The sequence below is a fragment of the Opisthocomus hoazin genome, chromosome 2, assembly GCF_030867145.1.
Source record: "Opisthocomus hoazin isolate bOpiHoa1 chromosome 2, bOpiHoa1.hap1, whole genome shotgun sequence".
Classification (NCBI taxonomy): Eukaryota; Metazoa; Chordata; class Aves; order Opisthocomiformes; family Opisthocomidae; genus Opisthocomus; species Opisthocomus hoazin.
Genome location: NC_134415.1, coordinates 19,644,510 through 19,669,545, shown reverse-complemented (window position 1 = coordinate 19,669,545; position 25,036 = coordinate 19,644,510). Strand labels below are relative to the sequence as shown.

Here is a 25,036-nt window from a genome sequence, read left to right as displayed (position 1 = left end):
GTGTGCTGTCAGATCATAACACAGTTTTGGCCTGAGATTTTCCTGGGTATATTTAATACCACAGAAATGCTCTATGAACTACATTGTTTCACATGATTCAGATGTGAAGAGCTGTTCAACAGTGTAGTAGCCTTTCTTTGCCTGAATAACGATGGCAGGAGTGATTACCCTTAATAACATTATTATGCTGTGTGCACAAATCAAGCATGAAGAGCAATCAGGTGGAGAATTAGATTGTTTTAAAAAAAAAAATGATCTTTATTCTTGTAACGTGTCTACCGGACCTTGAAAACTGTAATAGGATGGCTTTTAAATTCCTACTGCTTTGATAAGAGATGAGAGCTGAAACCAAATACATTTCTTCCGGTTTGGTAGCTACATCTTGTGCCTAGAGGTGACTTAAAGGGGAAGTTATGACAGAAGGACTTGAACTGCATATGTGGTTGGCACAGATATATACATATTTTAATACAGTGATGACATTTTATGCAGATGTAGCTGTACACAGAAATATGGAAAGATTAAACCTCAACAATCAATCCAAAAGCTCTCAAAGGAAATGAAAAGCAAAAGAAGCAAAGGAAAACCCAACCCATCAGTGGCTGAACTGGTTCTGGATGAATCAAGATTGGAGTCATACTGGCACATAAAATCCACTGATGTTTTTGAAGTGTTTTTTTTTTGTTTTTTTTTTTTCCATTTGTCTGCAGCCCCTTCCTGATATGATCAGTTGCTCAAAGTCAACCTGAAGCCTTTAACACATATAGTTTGTGTCATCCACATTGTCCTATATTGCTGAAGGGCTGGACATGGATTCAAAGCAAATTTAAAGACTCAGGGCAAAGAGGGCTTGCCTTTGGGAGGATTCTAAATGCCTCCTTCAGTTTTTCAAGGGAGGTTCAGAAGTCCTGGCAATTTGAACCACTTAATCCATTTTTAATCAGCAAATCATTTGGTAGCTCCCTGCAAGCAACTCATGCTTGAAAATGGGTCCTTGTTGGACTGAACACAGACAATATTGTCTTCTGTCTCTTTTCTTGTTTGGTGTTGTTTGTGAAGTATCTGGATAATGGACATGCTGCCAAACATAAGCAAACTGTTTCCTGGGTGCCTTTTCATCTTACTCTCCCTGCCTCACCTATTCAAGACTTTTTTGCGTTCTTTCTTCCTTATTCCTCATCTTCTACAAATCCATTCCAGGCAACAATCTCTCCTTAGGCGACACACTTGTGCAAATGACACAAAGAACATAGGTATTTGTTCTAGAAAGCTAAGTAAAGAAACTTTAATGACTGCTGTTGAATCCAAAAAAAGGCATAATTTAGTGAAAATCACAGAAAACTAGTTTATTTTAGTGAAGAGAATTTGGATGAAAAAACTATTTTTTTCCAGGCGTACTACCTAACTTAGAGCAATATCTTCAGGAGATTATTTTGCTTTCTAATCTATTAACCTACATAGCCATCATGCCTGGGAATTACAAGTCCACCATCATCAGTACGCTGTGCATGGCTTTGAGTGATGGAGTTTCTCTGCTATGTACATTTTCTAGTGTTTCAAGCATCCAAGGATTTACTAGCTCAGTTGCTGCAACAGGGCACGTAGATGCCAAGTTTTTGTATTCACAGGGTAACCCAGCTGACTGCGCAGTCACAGAGCTCGGGTGCACAGGTATAGAAGGGCATAGCCAATTCTTACTGGTGCCAAACTTTGCCTCCAATCCTCTGGAAAAATCCCCAACTGACATAACTCAAAGTAACACCATTAAGTAGGACTTACTTAAAATGATCAAAATCCTTGACAACACAGTGGGGATGTGCACAGGTTGAGGATTTAATACATCAGGTGGCTGTGTTGCAAGAAATAATTGAAAGGGTACACAGTATTATAGGAACCAAGATGGAGATAGATAAGTGATTGCAGAACCATGTTCCTGTATTTGGACACCACTGAGAATGAGGCACCTTGGACCCTGGTGACCCACAAAAGCGTGACTCTGCTCCAGCCTGCACCCTCTAGCATCACAACTGAGAAGAGATATGAAGCTTTAACAGATATAGACACCCACAATCAAGGTCTACAAAAGGAAACTATACCAGCAGCACACAGCAGAGACCACAAAAAGAAACTATGAGTGCTCATGGTGGGTGACTCTCTGTTAAGGGGCACTGAGGTGCCCATCCACTAACCTGACAGAGGCTCATGAGGTATGCTGCCTTCCAGGAGTTAAGGTCTGAGATGTTGCTGAGAGGGTGCCACAACTTGTAAAGAGCACTAAGATCAACTGTTACACTTTTATGTGCGCATAAACGACACTGCAAGTCAGAACCTGGGCAGAATTAAGAAAGACTTCAAAGCCCTCATGGAGGTCTTTTCTTGCACATGTTATCTTTTCCACCATTTTACCAGCTAGAGGAAAGGAGGCAACCAGAAATAGATGCATAATGCATATGAACTCCTGGCTTTGTGGCTGGTGCCATCATGACGGTTTTGTCTTTTATGGCAACAGGACATTCTTCAACACCTATAACCTATTAGGGAGGGATGGGATCTACCTGTCTAGAAGAGGTAAGGAAATCTTTGGCAGCAGACTGGCCAGCTTGGTGTGACAGGCTTTAAACTGAAGGCCTTTGGGGGCAGGGTTGAAAGTCACAATGCTCAAGCCATCACATTCAACTGCGGAATGAGCCAACCACCTTAAGGGTGGGTGTGGCTATGGCAGATCCTCTTGCACCCCTCCAGGAAACCTGCATGATCAACTACCTCTCTGAAATGCCTCTACATCAAAGCACAGAGCATGGGGAATAAGTAGAAAAAAACTAGACATCTGTGTAGGGTCACAGGGCCATGATCTCTTTGCAGTTATAGACATGGTGGGACAGCTCACAACTTGAATGCTGCCATAGATAGCTACATTCTTTTTCAGAAAGACTGGCCAGCAAGGCAAGGTGGTGGAGTTGCTTTTTATGTAAAGGAACAACTAGAATATATTGAGCTATGTCTGGGGGTGTATGAGGAATGAGTTGAGAGTTTCTGGGTAAGAATTAAGGAACAGGCTAATATGTGTGACACTGTTGTGGATGCTTACTACAAACCACCTGAGCAGGAAGAGGAAGTCGATGAGGCTGAAAGTAGCCTCAGTCACAGGTCCTGGTTCTCATAGGGGACTTCAACCACCTTAATATCTGCTGGAAAGACAACACAGCAAGGTACACACAGTCCAGGAGGTTCCTGCAGAGCACTGATGATAACTTTTTGACACAGGAGGTAGAGGAGCCAATGAGGGAGGTGTGCTGCTGGACCTTGTACTGACAGTGAAGAACAGGTTGAGGAGCAGCCTGAAGGTTGGGGGCAGCCTTGGATGCAGTGATCATGACATGGTAGAGTTCATGATCCTGTGTGGAGGAAGCAGGACAATATGTAGGATCACAGCCTTAGACTTCAGGAAAGTTAACTTTGGCCTCTTCAAGAATCTACTTGGAGGAATCCCATGGGTTAGGGCTCTAGAAGGAAGGGGATCCAGGATAGCTGTTCACTATTTAAGCATCTCTTTCTCCATGCTCAAGATCAACACATCCCCATGAGTAAGAAATCAAGCAAAGGAGGTAGGAGACCTGTGTGGATGAGCAAGGAGATTCTAGTGAAACTCAAATGGAAGACAAAGGTCTACAGAATGTAGAAAGAGGGACAGGCCACTTGGGACAAATACAGGAACATTATCAGAGCATGCAGGAAAGCAAAAAGGAAGGCTAAAGTCCATCTGGAATTAAATTTGTCAAGGGATGTCAGACAACACGGAAGACTTCTAGTACATCAGTAGCAGACTGATGACCAGGGAATATGTGGGCCTGCTGTTGGATGAGGTGGGTGCCCTGGTGACGGAGGATACAGAAGAGGCAGTGTTACTGAATGCCTTCCTAGCTTCAGTCTAACTGCTAAGGCTGGCCCTTAGGAATCCCAGTCCCTAGAGGTAAGAGAAAGCAAGATCTTCCCTTGGCTAAGGGGAATCGGGTTTGAGAACATTTAAGCAAACTGGACACACAAATCCATGGGCCCCAAAGGGATGTACCCCTGAGTGCTGAGCAAGATGACAGATGTTATTGCTAAGCCACTCTCCATCTTTGAAAGCTCCTGGAGAACAGGAGAGGTGCCTGAAAACTCAAGGAAAGCCAGTGTCACTCCAGTCTTCAAAAAGGGCAAGAAGGAGGACCCGGGGAACAGGCTACTCAGCCTCACCCCCATCCCTGATAACCACCTAGGATATCCCTCTGATAACTTACTAGGGTGGCATGACCAGCTGGGTAGATGAAGAGGGCAACAAATGTTGCCTACCTTGACTTCAGCAAGGCTTCTGACACTGTCTCCCATCACATCCTCACAGGGAAGCTCGAGAAGTGTGAACTAAACAGGTGGACAGTGAGGTGGATTGAGAACTGCCTGAATGGCAGAGCTCAAAGTGTTGTCATCAGCGGTCCCGAGTCTAGTTGGAGGCCTGTAGCTAGTAGTGTTCCACAAGGGTCAGTACTGGGCCCAGTGTTTAACTACTTCATCAATGACCTGGATGAAAGGACAGAGTGTACCCTCAACAAGTTTGCTAATGATACAAAACTGGGAGGAGTGGCTGATACACTGGAAGGCTGTGCTGCCATTCAGTGAGACCTGAACAGGCTGAAGAGCTGGGCAGAAAGGAACCTGAGGAAGTTCAACATGGGCAAGTGCAGGGTTCCACACCTGCAGAGGAATAACCCATACAACAGTACAGGCTTGGGTCGGACCTGTTGGAAAACAGCTCTGTGGAGAGGGACCAGGGGGTCCTGGTGGACAACAGGTTGACCATGAGCCAGCAGTGTGCCCTGGCTGCCAAGAAAGCTAATGGGATCCTGGGGTGCATTAAGAAGAGTGTGGCCAGTAGGTCGAGGGAGGTTCTCCTTCCCCTCTACACTGCCCTGGTGAGGTCTCATCTGGAGTACTCTGTCCAGTTCTGGGCTCCCCAGTTCAAGAAAGATGAGGAGCTACTGGAGAGTCCAGCGGAGGGCTACGAGGCTGATTAAGGGGACTGGAGCATCTCTCCTACGAGGAGAGGCTGAGGGAACTGGGCTTGTTCAGCCTGAAAAAGACAAGGCTGAGAGGGGACCTCATAAATGTTTATAATTATCTCAAGGGTGGGTGTCAGGAGGATGGGGCCAAGCTTTTTTCAGTGGTGCCCAGCAACAGGACAAGGGGCAATGGGCACAAATGGAAGCATAGGAAGTTCCATCTGAACATGAGGAAGAACTTCTTCACTCTGAGGGTGATGGAACACTGGAACAGGCTGCCCAGGGAGGTTGTGGAGTCTCCTTCTCTGGAGATATTCAAGACCCGCCTAGACACAATCCTGTGCAGCCTGCAGTAGGTGAACCTGCTTTAGAAGGGGGGTTGGACTAGATGATCCCCAGAGGTCCCTTCGAACACCTACTATTATGTGATTCATCCAGCACTGTGAATTATGCAGACTAGGTGGTTTTACATCACTGTTTTCTAAGATCTTTGCAATCTTAGGCTGACAACAGACTTGTTCAATTATTGTGTTAACATTTAACAGCGGACCCAGAGACAGGCAGGTAATGCCTAAACCTCCTTGTAACAGCTCCATGCCCTCCATAAGGGCTTAGATTTGCTATTGCCACAAGATGATAAAGACAAAGATATTGCTGCTGACCTGTGGGAGCTCACAGTCCTGTGGGACTCAACACCTGTCCAGCCATTTGAACACATACAGAAGAAAATATGCCAAGTAGTACCGTTATTTTCAACAAAGAGGGAAAAGTTAAGCTTTTCACTGACTGACTTTCACATGACACTTAAGTCACTTCTGGGAGTAACACACCAGGACTCCTCCTCAGCATGTCCACCTCAGCAGACAATCCCAGTCTGGTCTTGTAGCTGCAGTAACATGCAAAATCAGAGACACTAGATGCTGGGTACAGGAGAGCTGAGGAGTGAGTCAGATGAAACTTCACTAATTGCATAATTCTACTCCTGGGTCTGCTGGCAGTTGGCAAAGAATATAGCTAAGTTTCACTCGCTGTGCTGCTCCATTCTAGTTTGGGAAGGGGTTCTGGGGGTAGCTTCTTCCTCCACTCAAATTAAAAAAAACAGAGGTGTTTCCACCCCCTTCACTGATGATGCCTGGCAACAAGCAGAGATGCCTTTCCACGTCTAATGCTCTTCAAAGAGTATTTAAGTTCTTCAGTTTACTTCTAAGATGGAGGAAATCACCTTTTTCTGGCTAAAACAGCAGACTCAGCATATAAGGTCCTGTCGATTGGCTGAGAGCCAAATAATATAAGACGAAGCACTATTATGAATTCAAACAGTAGTGCTGGATCTTCTTTCTTCCTTTAGCAAGCACAGTTCTGCCTTTTCATAGTTTGATTTCTATCTTTAATTGAAGAGCTCAGGGAAAAAAAAATCAGCCTTTTAATTTAAGCAGCACCTGACTTTCCTCTAGGATAAAATATTTTAAAATCTTTACAGTTTATCTTGCAAGATCATCCCCCTCCCCTCCTCAAACACCACCACCAAGATACTTCTGGGCAGCATGATTTTAGAATGGTGGGATATAGATGCCCTGAAGACTCTTTCCTTCACCATGAAGGACAAGAGTGGGACATGCTGAAGCCTGTATCACACATACTGGGCATTTTCCTTTTCATTCTTAAAACCTGAATCCTGACTACTTTCCAAAACTTCAGTTTCCCAAAGCATCACTGTAATAGTTTTATTCAGAAAGTCATCCTTCAAAATGTCAGTTCAGAATAGATTGCAGATATTTACATGAGATGTTGACTCTAGTAACTCATTTTTTGCTTCAGTTAAACATAGTTCTGACAAGTTGCAGTTCCCCATTTCCTTGGCCTATTTTTTCCTCATAAAAGTAAATTCCCAAACTGTCAGGATGCGAACTATGCGGAGTTGAACCATCTTTGTCCTTCTGCTTCTGGGCCTAGTCCATGAAGTCCTCATGTCTGAAGAGGGAATAACCAAAAATTTTTGTTTCTTCTTAACAGACTGAAGCTTTTCTAGTCTGACATTCTGTTCATTCTTTCTATTTAAAACAAAAAAAACCTATGTAACAGACAAAATATCAGGCATAGGACACTGGATATGTAGGTGCTCTACACCTAACAAATCAATTTTCTCATTTTGCTCAGCAGTCTGCTATCTCTGCTTTTCTTCTTGTCCATCACCAAACTGATTTAAAAGCTCTGTATAATGTTTATAAACATGCATCAACTAGACACAGAAAATAAAGTACAGAGAACAAAAGTCATCTGTCCCAATTTACTCAAGGCAATGGCAAAAGTCACAGAAGAAACAAGGAATCTTGACTCCCATTCCCCTGCTTTTCCTCATCATTCATAAGAGAAGCTGTTCCTGTCCGCAAAGCTCCTGCCAAAGAGATGGCTCCACCTAGGTTATTTCATACTGAAGTAAGCAGGGGCCTTGACTGCCTCCAGTACCCTCAGATCTTTTCTATTCTTCCCATCACTTTACCCGGTGCCAAGCCTCAGAAACCTATCTAACAAAGCTCAGGAATCTTGTTGTCAGCTCACTTCTGCTTAGCTTAGCAGTCACGTTAGGATCTGAAGGCACTGCCTTCCAAGCCAGTGCCTGTATCCATTTGGTTATGGAAATGAATGCAGAGGTCCTCTTAGGAAAAAATCCTAGACTGTCTGGCATATTAATGGGATAACCCATCTACCCTGGGAGGTAAGACTGCTTAGCAGATATTCAATAGTTTTAACCTTTAGTGGTGATGCAAAAGTCAAAGCTTTGTATTTGACGTATGTGCTTCAAAACCATCCCACCTAGTCTCACAGAACACTTGCAGAGAGGCAGTAAGTACAGATGGGATGTAGCAAAAAGAAAAAGAGTGAATGAGACATGGAAATCAGACAGGACCTGAGATCTGCTTAAAGACATCAAAACTTCTTTCTAGGGAGTGTCCATCTGGACAAAAACATTGCCTGGGAGGGGTATAACATAAATCAGGAGGATACAAAGAAGGTGGATGAAGGCTGAGTGCTCCTTGTCTCATCCATATGGACGTCATCTATCTGGATTTTTGTAAAGCCTTTGACATGGTCCCACATAACCTCCTTCTCTCCAAATTGGAGAGCCATGGATTTGATGGGTGGACCGTTCGGTGGATAAGGAATTGGTTGGATGGTTGCAACCAAAGGGTAGTGGTCAACGGCTCAATGTCCGGATGGAGACCAGTGACGAGTGGAGTCCCTCAGGGGTCCGTACTGGGACCGGTGCCGTTCAATATATTTATCAATGACATGGACAGCGACATCGAGTGTACCCTCAGCAACTTTGCAGATGACACCAAGCTGAGTGGTACGGTTGAGACACGAGAAGGACGGGATGCCATCCAGAGGGACCTGGACAAGCTGGAGAGGTGGGCCTATGTGAACCTCATGAGGTTCAACAAGGCCAAGTGCAAGGTCCTACACCTGGGTCGGGGTAATCGCCGGGATCAATACAGGCTGGGGGATGAAAGGATCGAGAGCAGCTCTGCTGAGAGGGACTTGGGGGTACTGATAGATGAAAGGCTGGACATGAGCCGGCAATGTGTGCTGGCAGACCACAGGGCCAACCGTGTCCTGGGCTGCATCAAGAAAAGCGTGGCCAGCAGGTTGAGAGAGGTGATGCTGCCCCTCTACTCTGCTCTGGTGAGACCTCACCTGGAGTATTGCGTTCAGCTCTGGAGCCCTCAGCACAAGAAGGACATGGAACTGTTGGAGCGGGTCCAAAGGAGGGCTACAAAAATGATCCGAGGGCTGGAGCACCTCTCCTATGAGAACAGGCTGAGAGAGTTGGGCTTGTTCAGCCTGGAGAAGAGAAGGCTGTGGGGAGACCTGATTGCAGCCTTTCAGTACTTAAAGGGAGCCTATAGGAAAGATGGGGACAATCTTTTTAGTAGAGACAGCAGTGACAGGACGAGGGGTAATTGTTTTAAAGTAAAACAGGGTAGGTTTAGGCTAGATATAAGGAAGAAATTCTTTACAACGAGGGTTGTGAAACACTGGAACGGGTTGCCCAGAGGCAGTGGAGGCCCCATCCCTGGAAACATTCAAGACCAGGTTGGACAGGGCTCCGAGCAACCTGATCTAGTCAGTGATATCCCTGCTCGCTGCGGGGGGGTTGGACTAGATGACCTCTAGGGGTCCCTTCCGACCCAAAACTTTCTATGATTCTATGATCCATGACAAGAATTAACAGGCATCAAAAAAGGATACTAAGAGCCACGTTCAAAGCAAACAAAGCTGTTGATCACTGCAGGTAGCAGACCTGTGGAATTCCTGGACAAAGGAAGCTAAAACAGGTGCTAGATTTGTGTGAGCCAAATGGAGTGGAACTGTTCAGAAAAGAAATCATTAGAGATTAGGAAGTGCACAGAAAAATGGAAGTAATATTCTAAAAGTAATTAGAGATTTGGAAAGAAACAGAGATAAGTGTTAAATATGTTGACCTTGTTCTTGTTCATTCATAACCTCCTTGTACAGCTACAACCAGCTACAGCTAACAACAGAGCATTGAGTAGATAAACCTTTCATTTGACCAGTATGGCCATTCTTATCACAACCAAAGTTTTCCTACCCAGGCCTGCCACAAACTGTTCACAAATAGTTATTTCTGCTGTAATAGGATGGACCTCTTGGTCTGCTCTGAAATCAGAGTAGTTAGGAGAGCATTGTTTTCATGAGTTGCAGGCTAGAACACTAAGATCTCATACTCTGTTAAATTGATTACCTGTCTGCATGGTCTCCTCACCCGCTCTGACTGCAAGACTCCAGGACCAGCCCCACTGCTTGGTCATACAGACAGACACACACCATTTATACTTTATGCATCACCATTCAATTATTCCCATTAATTAGTTCTTTTCCACAGAAGAAATACATTTAAATTTCTGTAACATAGTACTTCTATAGGCAAACTACTCTGACAGACAAGGAGACCAATATTGGATATTGACGTAATAATGGAAAGGCAATGATGGTGCAGGCTTTCACTTTCCTACATACACCTAATTTCTAGCTAATGCACCTTAATGGGATTCTTACTAGCAAGGGAAAGTAATTAATTTTTCATTGTCTCTCACCTCTCAGCCTCTCCAAGTTTGACAACCAAGGGAGACAGCAGCTATGGTGAGGCAGATGCATATTTTATTAATTAGCTAGCAGAAGGGATGCACTCCAGTTTCTTTATTATGTTTAGACAATGAGCTGGGGTGGACTTGAACTGCTGACCCTGTGCAATAAACCACCATGTGGTACTACCACCCTCTTGAGCCTCAGAAGATTATTTTTTTAAATGTGACTAATAGCATTTCTTTAAGGGAAAAAAACAATGATCACAACACTTGTACAGAGAAATCAAATATCCAAGGACTTGCTTTAGCTTTTCCCCCCCTTAAACACAGCTGCTACTGTACCATTAAACTGTCAAGAGAGAATCCAAATAACAAGGCAAGTTGCACAGTATTAAGAGCACATTAACATCAGTAGGTGGAGCTCAAATGGCATGAGCTGTGTTTTAGTCCTATGATGTACTGATACACACGATATCTACACATACACTAGTAGCATGATGCATGTTCTCCTTAGAGCTGTAATGGTGACACCAACAAGACAGTTGCATTTCTAGTTGCACCTGGATAAAGGGATGCAAAACAGAGCCAGAAAAGAACTATAAAACCAGGCTCTTGTACGCTGCAGTGATAGAGTACGAAGCCTTGAAGCAATAGGACTATTCACTTTCAATAATAGGACTGCATATTATGCTGCCAATTTCATAAAGTTAAGAAATAACTTTATCTGATCAGACCAAGAGTACATGCTGTAGTCCTCAATCTAAGTTCAAGCACGCATGAAAGATATTAACTAAGAAGTAACTTTTATTAGTCAGAGTAGAATATATTCTAATAATATGATCAAGTCACTAGTAACGTTTTAAAAACTACTGTCCCCTGAATAGCTCAAGTGAAGAAGCCTGGATCCTTAGTCCAGTCTGATGCATGTGTGTTTGGTTGTGTCTGCAAATACCTGTTCGGTAAACTCTAGGAGGTAAAATTAGAAGCATTGTGTCTTTATTTCAGGGTTATTTCAAGTAATTAGGACCTTCATATTTCTTTGAAAACAGCTTCAAAATTGATTATAATTACAGCACTGAATCAAACCACCAGACACAAATAGGTCTAATCTTTGGAAAAATACAGAACTTGAAACAAGTTCTACACACATCTGTTCTGCTTCTTCTCTTCCTTCTCCTGCTTCCCTACCACCCACTTCCCTTTGATTTTTTTATCTTTCATGTCTCCCTAGTGACAGTTCCAGTAAAGCATTCATTTGTTCAGGAAACTTCACTGAAATAAATCCACTAATATCATGACAGTTTCCAGCAGCAAACAACCCTCCTGCAGAAAACTGCTGAATTGGTCATCAGCTGACTCCTTCATTCCCACTCAGCAGGGAAGCTGCAGACTGAAGAAGTCCTTGATCATTCCTATCACGGAGAGGACAGCTTGCTTTATTTATTTTACCATTGTGACAGGTTCCCATCCAAAGGCACCAGCAAAGTAAGTAGATAAGCATGTGAATGAATCTGTGTGTGGCAATTCCTACAATTATTCAAATACATGGTTGTGCTTCAGCTCTATTTAGACGCCTGAATCTCTCCAAACCGAAGTGGACAGTATTTAAGAATATTACAGGGAATAATCTTAGTCCAGTCCCCCAGGGTAACTTCAAATAATTTCCATCTCTACAATCTAAAAAACCAGAAGAGTTCAGCAGAACAACATGCAAAAAGTGCCCGGGGATCAGAATGATTGACCTACCAATATTCATCTTGTTGTTTTATTTACAGCAGTTACAGTTTTCCCCTTCATATAGCAACATCAGATTAAAGTTTGCATCCTTACAATGGCAGCTGCTATTCCTGGCCAAAGAACTCTCGCAAGTGGGCATGAAAAAGCTCTGGATGACAGGTAAATTACTTGCCGACATGTTTCTAATTAGTCCTGGCAACCTGTTCCAAAGCTTGAACACTGAACAAGATAAAAGGAAAAGTAAAGAGTGGTAAGGAAGCACGAGAGAAGTAATGACATTTATGACAAACTGTTTTGAAAGTGACTGCAAGCGGCCAAAAGCCTGAGAAGTGTGCCAAAAGGTCCTGCTTCTATCCTTTCCATTGTGATGTGCATATACTATAGAGAGAATTCTTACTAAATCAACTCTATATTACAGTCATGGAATTATTAATAACTGAGTCTCCTTCAAAAGACATGTATTTAGTGTAAGTATATCATGTGAACCTTAGGTAAGCACTTGTTTAAATGCTGTACTAAATAGGAATTGTTCCCTGAATGACAGCCTCAGAGCTTATAACACATGAGGGTGCATCTAGAGCAAGGAACATCACAATCCATCTGACCTTTCCAGGCAGGAGAATACAGTTCTATCATTCATTAGTAATCTGTGGGAACAGCCCCTAACACACTGCTGGCCCACACCTACTAGCTCTTTCGCATATGGAGCCCAAGTTTCGCTCAGCCCATACAGCATCTGAGGGATCACTCCCAATATGCAGTCTCTGCACAGTGCATGTGTGGGGGTGTAAAAGCACATTAGCATCAGTGAAAGTCATTCCCTGCCAGCTGAACTCAGTGCCTGCAGAATTTCTCAGGCACATTGATTTTATTAGTGTGCACACAGCTAGACAGTTCTGTTGAATTCACATGGGTTTGTTCCTGAATCAAATGAGGAGTAACTTAGCCTGCCTGGCCTTGCATGGGAGAAGTTGAGAAGTGCTCCTATTAGCTGAACTAGGGAATAGGTAACAGAAAACCTGGGAGAAACAGGAAAGGATCACCTCCTAAAATGATATATCTGTCAAATTGACTTGCCTGCTTGAAATCAGATGGGTCAGCATGCTGAAACTGACTATACACTAGACCTCTGCTCCTCCAACATCAAAAAATCCAACTCACACCAAAAGAACATCACCTTCCATGCCCAGAACTCTGCTTGGGATCCCACACAGTTCTTGTATATCAGCTTTTTGCAGTGAAGTAGAATGATATATTAGCAAAACTCCAGAGCAATTTTTCTTCTGTCAAAGGATTTCTCTTTCACAGAGTCACAAAACCGTAAAGGGCGGAAGGGACCTCTGTGGACCATCTAGTCCACCCCCCCTGCCAAAGCAGGGTCACCTAGAGCAGGTTACAGAGGACCACATCTAGGACAGTTTTGAATATCTCCAGAGAAGGAGACTCCACAACCTCCCTGGGCAGCCTGCAGTGCTCCATCACCCTCAGAGGGAAGAAGTTCTTCCTCATGTTCAGACGGAACTTCCTGTGCTTCAGTTTGTGCCCATTGCCCCTTGTCCTGTCTCTGGGCACTAAAGAAAAGAGTCTGGCCCCATCCTCCTGACACCCACCCTCGAGATATTTATAAGGTCCCCTCTCAGCCTTCTCTTCTTCAGGCTGAAGAAGCCCAGCTCCCTCAGCCTTTCCTCACAGGACAGATGCTCCAGTCCCCTGATGATCTTTGTAGCCCTCCGCTGGACTCTCTCCAGTAGTTTCTCATCTTTCTTGTAGTGGGGAGCCCAGAACTGGACAGAGTATTCCAGATGGGGCCTCACTAGGGCAAAGCAGAGGAGGAGGAGAACCTCCCTCAACCTGCTGGCCACACTCTCAATGCACCCCAGGATCCCATTAGCTTTCTTGGCAACCAGGGCACACTGCTGGCTCATAGTCAACTTGTCATCCCCACTAGTTACAGGTCTCGAACTATCTGCGCTACTGGTGGCAGGCTTTGGGCTCTGCCATTCAGCCAGTTCTCAGTCCACTTCACAGTCCACTCATCTAGCCCATATTTCCTTCCCACTGGTGTGATCTCCAGAGTAATGACCTCTGGCCCTCCTGTTGTTGAATCAGATCCATGCAAACTACCTTTTATTTCACCTCTAACCAGAACACTTCTTTCTAATAGAAATACACTCACTTATACTAACCTATAAAATCAGACACCTCTGATTTCAACCTCCTTAGTATGGGGATACTTGACTTCCCATTCAGAGCCACAGCTGCTGTCAAAACTTAAATGATAATCACATTGTTTAAACAGACACATTATACTGTAATTACACACAGACATTCAGTGGATTCAGAGCTCACAGGGATATTAAATAGATTTGACTTATTTTAGGGGTTTTTCCTCTCTACTTGAATTATCACTGAAGGACTAAAAATAGTATATACAATTCCCTTAAGTACTTCAGAAATGTTATGAACAAAACAGATCAATCTATCACTGCTTTAGTCAAATCTGACTATCACCATCCAGCCAACTTTCTCCAAGAAAACTACCAGCCACTGCTGGGACCTTTCACAGAACACCACATCACCCGAAGTCTTTCTTTCCTTCTCTGATTTAAAACTGCTTTTCTGATCTACCCTTGAGATCTCTGCTTTATTTCTTCTCTTTTAAAAATCTTCAGAATAAAAGTAAATGCAACCCCAGAAGCTTCAAGTAGTTTTATATTCATTCACTTATCTTCTTTTTCTTGCCACAGCTGACAGCAGATTTGGGCTAACAGCTGTATACTCCTAGATTATTCCCAGACACACAAGAAAAAACACCCAGAAAAACAGGGAGGTGAAAATGCCAATCTATACAGCCGTAATGCAACTGAGCCTTCAGAACTGAACACTTCTGTATTCTCTTCTATAATTTATAGAAAAGGTGGAGACTGGAAAGAAATAACGACCAAAGGCAACCATAAAGGGATGTAAGAACCTGTCACCATTTAAAGCAGGGCAGCAATAAACTGAGTGGCAGATGCTCTCTATCAACCCCTGCCCTCCCACTAGAGGAAAGGAAAAAAATAGGAAAAGGGAGAGAGACTTACAAATTGAATATAAAAAGTTTTACTAATAACACTAATAATATTAATAACAAGAGGAATAAAACAAAATATATAAAACCAATACTCAGTTTCCCAGAGTTGGGTGCTGGGGCGCTGGCGTCCCTCCAGCAGCTGCCAGGCAGCACCAGGAAGCCCCGAACTGGACTCAGCAGTAGACAGGAACTGGACTCAGGAATGCACGCATCAGAATTTGGATCAGGACAGCAGGGAGAAAAATTAGCAGAGTCCCCTGCAGAAGCCAGCCATGGAGGAAGAGAACAAGACCCTGGTGATCCCCCAGCTTTAAACTGAGTATGATGTGCACAGCATGGAATACCGCATTGGTCAGGATCGGGTCACCTGTCCCGTCCGCCCATCCCTGCGAGTGCAACCCTTTACGACTCCTCACTTGTGGGACCTAAGAGGTCTATCAGTGACCTTGGCTGCTACAGTAATGATTATAAACAGGGGCCTTCCGCATTTCTTTCCTACCATTAGCTTAGTATATCTATAAACATTAGATGTTATCAGCTTTGAAGCGGACACTGTCTGTAAAACATGAAGCCAGCTTCAGAAAAACGCAGTTACTTAGAAGAATTTAGCTGTAAGGAAGATTCCTTAAAAGACAATCGGTTCTATTTTAACCAAAACAGGGATAGAACAAGAGCATAAGCCACACAAGGAGTAAATCAATGAGTTAAATATAAGCCAACAGGGAATAAGATTACAGTCTGATACCTTAAAAAAATAAATCAAAGTAGTAAGTTAATTCATGGCCTTAGAAGATAATTAGGACAGAAAGAAATAGAGATGAAGAAAGGTAGAGATTAGTCCAGACATCAGATAAAGGCTCTTAACAGTCAGAATCAAGACAGCAGCTCATTCTATTCTCCAGGTAGACGACCACGAGATCCTTATTACAGACATTCAAGACATTGAATATGACTTCAGTAAGAACATGTCAGAGACAAAGCTCAGGACACACAGAAGGCTGACCACAGGTGACCCATACAGGCTGCTTTTGTTTATTGTATCAACATCAGCTTTTCTTTGGAATTGGTGTGCCCAGAGTAAGAGTATCTGGCACAAAATAAGTCATGGCATGGGTCACTCTGAACTCATAAAAAACAAACTAGCAACACTGCAACAAAAAATCTTCCCAAGTATCCATTTTAAAATAAAGTTTCATGCACAGCCACTCATTCTAAGAGAAAGGCAATGAAAGAATCTTCAAACTTCTTCCACCTCCTTTCCTGAAATGCTTTGCCAGCTGCCAAAAGTACAGGCAGGTGCCCTGGTTTTGAGCTGGGATATAGTTAATTTTCCTCCTGGTGGCTGGTATATTGCTGCATTTTGGATTTAGGATGAGAATAATGTTAACACACTGATGTTTTAGTTGTTGCTAAGCAGTCAAGGACTTTTCAGCTTCTCATACTGGTCTGCAGACAAGGAAGCAGAGGGATGCACAAGAAGCTGGGATGGAGCACAACCAGGACAGCTGACCCAAACTAGCCAAAGGGATATTCCATATGATATGACATCATGCTTAAAAACTTGAAGGAAGCTGTTCAGAGGTACACTGTGGCCTGGGGAGTGTCTGGACATCATTCAGCACGTGATAAGCATTTGTACTGTGCATCACTTGTTTTGTATATTCTTTTATTAGTATTCCTTTTGTTTTCTGTGCTGTTAAACTGTCTTTATCTCAACTCATGAGTTTTCCTCTTTGGTTTTGGGTTTGTTTTTTTTTTTTTCCTCCTCAATTCTCTCCCCCATCCCACAGTGCAGGGAGGGGGTGAGTGAATGGCTAGGTGTTGAAAAGCTGCCTGCTGGGTTAAACCACAACAGCAGGACAGACTGTCCTCACTGCCAGCAACTCAGACTAGCAGCATTTAAGACAAGGCAAGTTTTTTCATTTTTTTCCCCTAGTTTGCAAGGTGGGACAAATTGTGTTCTGGCAAAAATAGATTAGCCATTTGGTCTTGTATTTACACAGATAGTTCCCCTCTGCTTTCCAAAACACTAGACGGGTTATTTATCTGGCTAACATAATTATGTCAACTTAGAAGATGGTTACTGAGTCCTGCAGTCAGAAACCAGCAGTAAGGATTAACTAAAAAGTGAGAGTGGGGAGAAAGCTAGCATAATCCAATCTCTAATCAAAATTGTTTGCTTATTTAACTTTGGGGGTCTTCCACTGGATTTCATTTTGGTTTTGTTATAATTAGTCACCCAGACTCAGACTCATGGCTATTCTTTACCTTCTTTGAAATCATAACACTAACTTAAAAGACTGAGATCTCAAAAATAAATAAAAATGGATTTGCTTTCAACTTCTGCTTTCTGCTCCTTGAGCCAACACACAAACCCTGACTTCAAATTTTGCTCTCCTATAGCTGTGGACAACTACTGAATTTCATTTGTTTATTTTTTTTTGTAAGGTAGGAAATCACTTTTAATCACATGCCTCCAGATACCAGATCTTTAAGAAACAGAGCAAGATATGACAAAAATAGTATCCTCCTGGGGCCGAAGTTTTACTGCTGTTTTTCCCTTAGTTTGCAGCTTAGTGAATAATAGCTAGCTACAACTATTGTGAGCTTGGTCACCCACTGCAGCAAAGACATACACCCTTAACTTCATCCAAACACCCTATAAATTCACAGAGCAGAGACACAGAAAAGTTTTACCATCCTCATTTTACAACTGGGAAACAGAGGAAAGCATCAAAACTAACTACCATATTCAGAAAATTTCTTTACTAAACTTGATGAGAATTCTTCACTCTTAAATGCTTTGATGACTGGTGCCAGAAGTGATAAGCCATGGAAAGGAGAAAGGAAAAAATTGTTGCTTTTCAGAAACCTGGTTTTCTAAGTCTCTGGCTACAGATTTCATCTCCTGACTAGACACCTTCTTAGCAATTATATTTGACCTCCTGTCAAACAATTGATGAGTTCTCTTGTAAGAGTAAAGATATTCACCATAGTGATCTGGTGAAATATCTATGTATCAAAGTTACAGTCCCAGCAAGAAGCACGTCAAAGGAGGATGTAGCATCTGGATTTATAGACTGCTTTCAAGAGAAGACCACTTCCACTGGTAATTAAGAATTAATGCTTTATCTCATGTCACCAAACACACAGTTTATGCCCAGTAATTACTTCTCAACACAAGTTACATGCTGAGTATCAACACTTAAACCTCTCATGGTGGTGTGAGGTGTACTACACAGCTAGATTACTTCAATGGAAGCGAAAAGGGCTTTTTGTGGCTCAGACACATTGCTCAGTCAGGACTTTCTGGAAGTATAAATACTGCCACAGGCTGTTGTCCTTGATATTTCCCCCCTACTCCTCACAGAAACAGCATCTGTCTCTCACTCATGAAACTTATAAATTGAGAGGTCCAGCACTGTCCTAGGCCTGGGGACCCAGATTCAAGAAGTTCACTAGAACCACACAGCCATGGCCTGCTGTCACACCCGGGTGCACAACAGGCCTTGGTTGTCTTTCATGGCAACCTGCTACTGATGTGCCACAGGGGCAGAATGAAATGCAACTAATGAGTACACCAATTACATCCAGTTTAAATCAGCCTGTGCATTCTTCTTCCTCCAAGCCTTAACCACCAGGGTGAAGCTACAGCAAAAAAGCAGAATTGGGAAGTTCCAGTTACATCTCCCAGGTTTCAAATTCCTGCTGCCATCTCTGATGCTCCCTGCCTGTCCCACCAGGCCAGCTGCTCACCCACCTCTAGTATCCACTCACCCACAGGGTTAGGTTCTGCTGTCTGCAGCCTCCAGTGTCCTTGACAAAAGGAGAGGACAGACTTTTCACTTCAGGAAAGGCATTGATACAACTTCTGCAACTTTGGAGTAACACAGATCAATTTTTGAAGACAATGTCCTTAATGTATATAATTTTAATACACAAATGGACTGATTTTGCCTGCCTAGATGTTGAATACTTTTAACATTGACTTGCAGAGGCATTCAGTGTAAACTGATTGCAGATCAAGAAGGGTGGTAAAGAGAAACAGACAGCAAAATAGAGATTGTTTTGAAGCAAAGCTGAAAGCTGGGAGCCTCAAGTCTCCAAAGGCAGCTCCTGGAAGCTCCTCAGTCCAGTTGCCCCACCGGGCACATCTGAGCAGCCAAGATATTGGGGCTCAAGGGTTTGGTACGCCTCAACTCCTAGTCTATTTGCACAGTAAGAAACAAGGTGCACAGGTGAAAAAAACACCAATCAAACAAAAGCAAAGGCAGTAGCAGAGTCTCTAGAATATTCTCCATAGCTACGTTTGTCACTTCTCAGGTATAAACAAAAAAAAAATTTTTTCCTGATGTATTATATTTAGCTCTAAAAGAATAAAAATATATCCAACATGACAGTAGTATGTCTGGCTGAAATACATACCACCGCATTTCATCTCATACTTGGAAAGTTTTGCCTCTCCCAAATTATAGAATCATAGAATGGAAAGGGTTGAAAGGGACCTTAAAGATCATTTAATTCCAACCCCCCTGCCATGAGCAGGGACACCTTCCACTAGACCAGGTTACTCAGAGCTCCATCCAACCTGGCCTTGAACACTGCCAGGGAGGGGGCAGCCACAGCTTCTCTGGGCAACCCGTGCCAGTGTTTCACCACCCTCATGGTGAGGAATTTCTTCCTAATATCTAATCTAAATCTGCCCTCTATTAGTTTACAGGCATTCCCCCTTGTCCTATCACTACACACCCTTGTGAAAAGTCCCTCTCTATCCTTCCTATAGGCCCCCTTCAAGTACTGGAAGGCTGCTGTAAGGTCACCCCAGAGACTTCTCTTCTCCAGGCTGAACAGCCCCAACTGCCTCAGCCTGTCCTCATAGGAGAGGTACTCCAGCCCTCTGATCATCTTCGTGGCCTTCCTCTGGACCCACTCCAACACATCCATGTGCTTCCTATGTTGGGGGCTCCAGAGCTGGACACAGGACTCCAGGTGGGGTCTCACAAGAGCAGAGTAAAGGGCAGAATCACCTCCCTCGACCTGCTGGCCACAATTCTCTTGATGCAGTCCAGGATACAGCTGGCTTTCTGTGCTGCAAGAGCACATTGCCAGCTCATGTTGAGCTTCTCATCCACCAGTACCCCCAAGTCCTTGTCCTCATGGCTGCTCTCAAGCCACTCTTCACCCAGCCTGTACTTGTGTTTGGGATTACCCCGACCCACATGCAGGACTTTGCACTTGGCCTTGTTGAACTTCATGCGGTTCATGCAGGCCCACCTCTCCAGCCTGTCAAGGTCTCTCTGAATGGCATCCCTTCCCTCCTGTGTGTCAACCACACCATACAGCTTGGTGTCATAGGCAAACTTGCTGAGAATGCTCTCAGTCCCACTGTCTATGTCACTGACAAAGATATTAAACAGCACCAGCCCCAGTACTGACCCGAGGCACACCACTTGTCACTGGTCTCCACCTGGACATTGAGCCATTGACTGCAACTCTTTGTGTGCATCCGTGAAGTCAGTTCCTTATCCAATGAGTGGTCCATCTGTCAAATCCATGTCCTTCCAATTTAGAGACAAGGACATCATGCGGGACAGTGTCGAATGCCTTGCACAAGTCCAAGCAGACGATGTCAGTTGCCAGTCCTTTGTCCACCAACGCTGTAACCCCATCATAGAATAATACCAAGTTGGTCAGGCATGATTTGCCCTTGGTGAAGCCATGTTGGCTGTCCCCAGTCACCTCCTTGTTATCCATGTGCCTTAGCATGGTTTCGAGGAAGATCTGCTCCATCATCTTGCCAGGCACAGAGATGAAACTGACTGGCCTGTAGTTCCCCAGATCTTCCTTTTTTACCTTTCTAAAAATGTGGGTGATGTTGCCCCTTCTCCAGTCGGTCATCTCCCCAAACTGCTACGACCTCTCAAATATGATTGAGAGTGGTTTGGCAAAATTCTGTATGGGATATTTTATTTTCTTTGCTCTAGGATTATTACAGAGTTTTCAGCACTGCTTAACTGCCCATGAATTGCATATCTGCAAGGTCACAGCCCACAAATTAAGATGCACTTCTCCCCTCAGAAACAGGGAAATGCTCTCCATGCGGGCTGAACAGAATCGTTAAAGGTGAGAAAAGCAATGCGAACCAGGAAGATGGTATGGGATGATTTAATGGGTCTTCATGGGCTTTGTTTCTGACAGCTGACCCAGCAGATGAAATCTGTGGAACTACATATACACCTTGATGGTTGAATGCTAATGCTTCATGGCAGACACTGTCTCCATACAATTAGAATACAGGGTTATGCAAGCTAGGAAACACTAGTAGACTAATTAAAAGTGTCAGGAAGCACATGCTTCTCCATTTCCTGGTAATTAACTGGTAGTGAATTTTTTTTATTAAACAACCCACTTTTTTAACTTAAAAAAATGAGTTTTAAAAATTCCACAGTCAATACCAGCTAAGACAGAAGAAATCCTCCAGAAGCAGAGGATGCTGGCAAGCACTTAAGTAAGTTTGCTTATGTTATATTCAGACTCAGGCAAGCAACTACTTGTTCCCTTACAGATATAACAAGGATCCACAAAATGTCTATAGATTCTCAGGCCAAGAAATAAATGGCCAGAAAGTCTGGAACTGAAAAAGTTTGTGACTTAAAAGGATTTTTAGCTAGTCCAGACACAGGGTTACTCTAATTGGGAACAGTTACCAACTACTTATTGTACCAGATATTTCCCATATATGGATAACAGATATCGTGATCTGCATAAAAAAAGGCTGTTCATCTCAAAACTTTTGGTATAAAAAAGATTGCAAATGTATGTGTAATAAAGGAAAACACAACAACTTGATGCATGGCTGGAAACTTTTAGGGCTGGCTACTAGGAAACCACCTTCTAAATCACTTTTATTTTCAATGATTTTCTCTCTCACAGAAAAGCTTCTACAGGAAGGAGGAAACAGGATGTTCACTGATCACAATAAGGCTACTCCTGTATGAATAAAGGTGAGATTTTTGCCCACTGTTAGAATTTATCCCTGTTAACCAGCTGCCTTTTTAAAAATCATGAGTCATACTCCTGCTTGCCAAGATCAAACATAACCAGCCAGCTTCCTGGTTTCTATAGTTACCTGGGCTCTAGAAAGGACAGCAAGAAGGAAGGAAAGGAAGTTTGCGTGCCTGCTTAAACCATATCTCTCTATAGCTAGAGACGCAAGGAAGCCACATAGATAAATGCATGTTCCTGCCCTCTGTTTCTCTTTGCACAAGACACCACAGAATGAGGGTGTTAAAGGTATCTTTTAAGACCGTGGAAGAAACATCCTCAGCTTTGCCGGACAGTTTGGTGTAACATGGTGAGACAGAGTTAAGCAGGTGAGCATGTCAGTGATTTTGCTACAAGGAAATATATGAGAAAGATGAGCAGCATCAAGATGATGAGGAAGGCAAGTCCTGTGGTTCTGAGACTTGAATGGCCTTTGATTAGACTTCCTTTCCTGAATTTGAGGGACAGAGTGCTTTTGGAACAATGTAACTGTCAGCACTACAGTAGCTTCCTTTTCAGCCCTCAGTGGTTTGCTATTGTGGAAATAAATTGACATATTTACATGTGAAAGCTCTCTATTATAATCTCTGGGCTCAGGGTGGATTGAGAACTAGCAGGTCTCAAAGCAGAAAAAGAATAGGTTGCCCTTCAATAACAAAAAACCCCATCCTACCTCTCACTTGGCTTCTTCCCCCACCCTCAAAGGAAAAACCACCTCCTTCCCAGGTGTCAAGGACCACAGGGGGAAGTTTTTCCCCTTATCATCCTCTTGACACTCACTTCCCCCCGGGGTTTTCAGTTTGTGTAAGCCTCAAAAAGTGTAAAATAACAAAGTTTGCATTCTGCAAATAGACCTGGCTTTGTATTTTGCCCATTGGTCAAGCTGGGCTGAGAAAAACACTTTCTGCAGTTTTCTGCTGTTTCTTCACTACACACACTCACTCAGTGCTTCAGCTTGCAAGCTTCTATGTGCAGAGGATATTAAGCTCATATGCTACTCCTAACTACTTACTTTACCCCCAAGTTTAAGGCAAAGAGCACTTTCCCTTTCTTTCCACTCCATGCAGGACAGCTCAGCTTGATGTCAAAGACAACTTGCACAAAGACAACAGGAAAAATGAGGCCCTTCTTGAGCAAAGACATAATTCTCTGCCATTGAAAGGAATCAGGGCCTGTTCTGAGCCTAGACAATGGATCATGCCAGCACCTATTCTCTCCCCCCTCCCCAAACTGGTGATCTTACAGGAGAAGCAGACCTCTGTACTAAGTAGAAGGAAGCTATCAATAACAGTAAATTCCTGCATTTCAAACCTTCTTCTTCCTGAGTCAATAATAGAAAGTTTCCAGCCAAAACTGGGAAAAGACAGCACAAGCCCACTTTACAGTATGCTGTGAAGCTTAGTAGCCACAAAGAACTGCAATACCCTCTCAAGAATGCAACCAGACTTTCTATGCTAAATGGACATGAGAGTAAATCTTCTAGTAACACACATAGATCCCAAAACAAATCCCACACAGTCCTCAACAAAAATATTAAAAATTTCTAAGTAAGCACAAAGAAAGGTAACAACTACTCACCATATTACAGTAAATTTCCACTGAACTTTGTTTTTCTCAGTTGTGCATGAGCTTCAGAGAGTGGATAAAGTAACAGATCGCAAAAAGCCTCTGAAGAACACTCAGTCAACTCTGTCTATGCTAATGTATCTCCCAGTCTCCCGCAGAAGGCTAAGAGAAACAAAAGCTCACTCTCCCCTCCTATATATTGACTTCCTGATTACTCCTTTTTCATCTTTCAGGTGCAAAGGTGCTAACAAACATCCACTTTCCAGGTGCATTGGAATCACAAGTGTAGCAACTCCCCTAAAAGCTCCTAGCATAAGAATAATGTAAACAATTTCAGGCAGAGGTTACTGTCAGAAACACAACAGATTGCTGATGGAAACAGACAACCCTTATAATGACTCGGTGTTCTGTTATTTCAAAAAATTATTCATTAAAATATGGTGTTTATTGCTCCAGATCCTGTACCATGATCCTTTATTATCTGAGTCAAGCTGTGTACCCTCAGCTAAAAGCACTGTCTTCCACATGTTTTATTCCTCCTCGTACCCAGCCATGGTGAACTATATATGCAAATGATATTTACTGGGGACTTGGGGATTTATTTTCCTTTTGCCAGAAGAGCTGTGCTTTGCACTGCAGGATTCTGTCTCATGTGCTCAGCTCCTGCTCAGCTGCAGCCACAGAGCAGTTCAGGCTAGCTATTCTGATAGCTTGTGACTAATGCTACTCACCTAGGGTGCTTGAAGCAAATACTGGAAAGACACCATGCCATTTCTTCCTCCTATCAAGAGCTTTCTTTGTCTTGGTAGACCATACTTGGTAGATTCAGGTGAAAAATATCAGAACAAAGTGCGCAGAGACACAGGTAGGGGTTTGGTTTTCTTTTAATGAGAGGTCATCTTAAGTCTTGTTGGAAATATCTTTTTTTTTTCTCCCTACTATCAATAGTACACAAGACATTTATACTAAATGAAACTTGCCCAAACTGTCAAATTTTGCCTTTTGTGCAGGCAAAGGTCTCAAGAAAGACATGGTCTAAGCTTTTCTTGTCAAATTATTAAGTCTAGCAGTGTGAGAACCTGGCTCAGCCATTTATACAGCACCAATATTTCAAATTATTCAAATAGCAGGAACACTATTCACCCTATCCTTTAGATAACTAAACAAAGTACATTCAAAGTTTGGAGCCTCTTTCCTGATGGAAAGAAAAAGCTACGTCCAGAAGAAAACCCACCCCACCATAAGTCCAACTTCTGAAGACATCCATCATTACACTAAAAACGGGGCAATTTCATCTCCACTCCACAGTGACCACATTTGCTACCAGTTCCCAGACAAATAGTACTGACAGAAAGCAAAATTTGTAGCCTGACCAGGAAAGTGGTGTCTTTCAAGACACATCAACCAACACTCTAACAGAAGTTGAGGCTTCTTTATAACACAAAGTTAATTTTCAATACTTTCAAGGCTCA

The 25,036-nt window shown here is 43.1% G+C and overlaps 1 long non-coding RNA gene across 1 annotated transcript in view; it reads right to left on the bottom strand.

The window, feature by feature from the left end:
* Positions 1–23,881, bottom strand: part of LOC142365200 (uncharacterized) — a 64,751-nt gene extending 40,870 nt beyond the window's left edge. Inside the window, exon 1 of the long non-coding RNA XR_012766397.1 lies at positions 23,577–23,881. This is a non-coding gene — a long non-coding RNA (uncharacterized LOC142365200). The remainder of the gene's footprint in view (positions 1–23,576) is intronic.
* Positions 23,882–25,036: the final 1,155 nt, after the last annotated feature.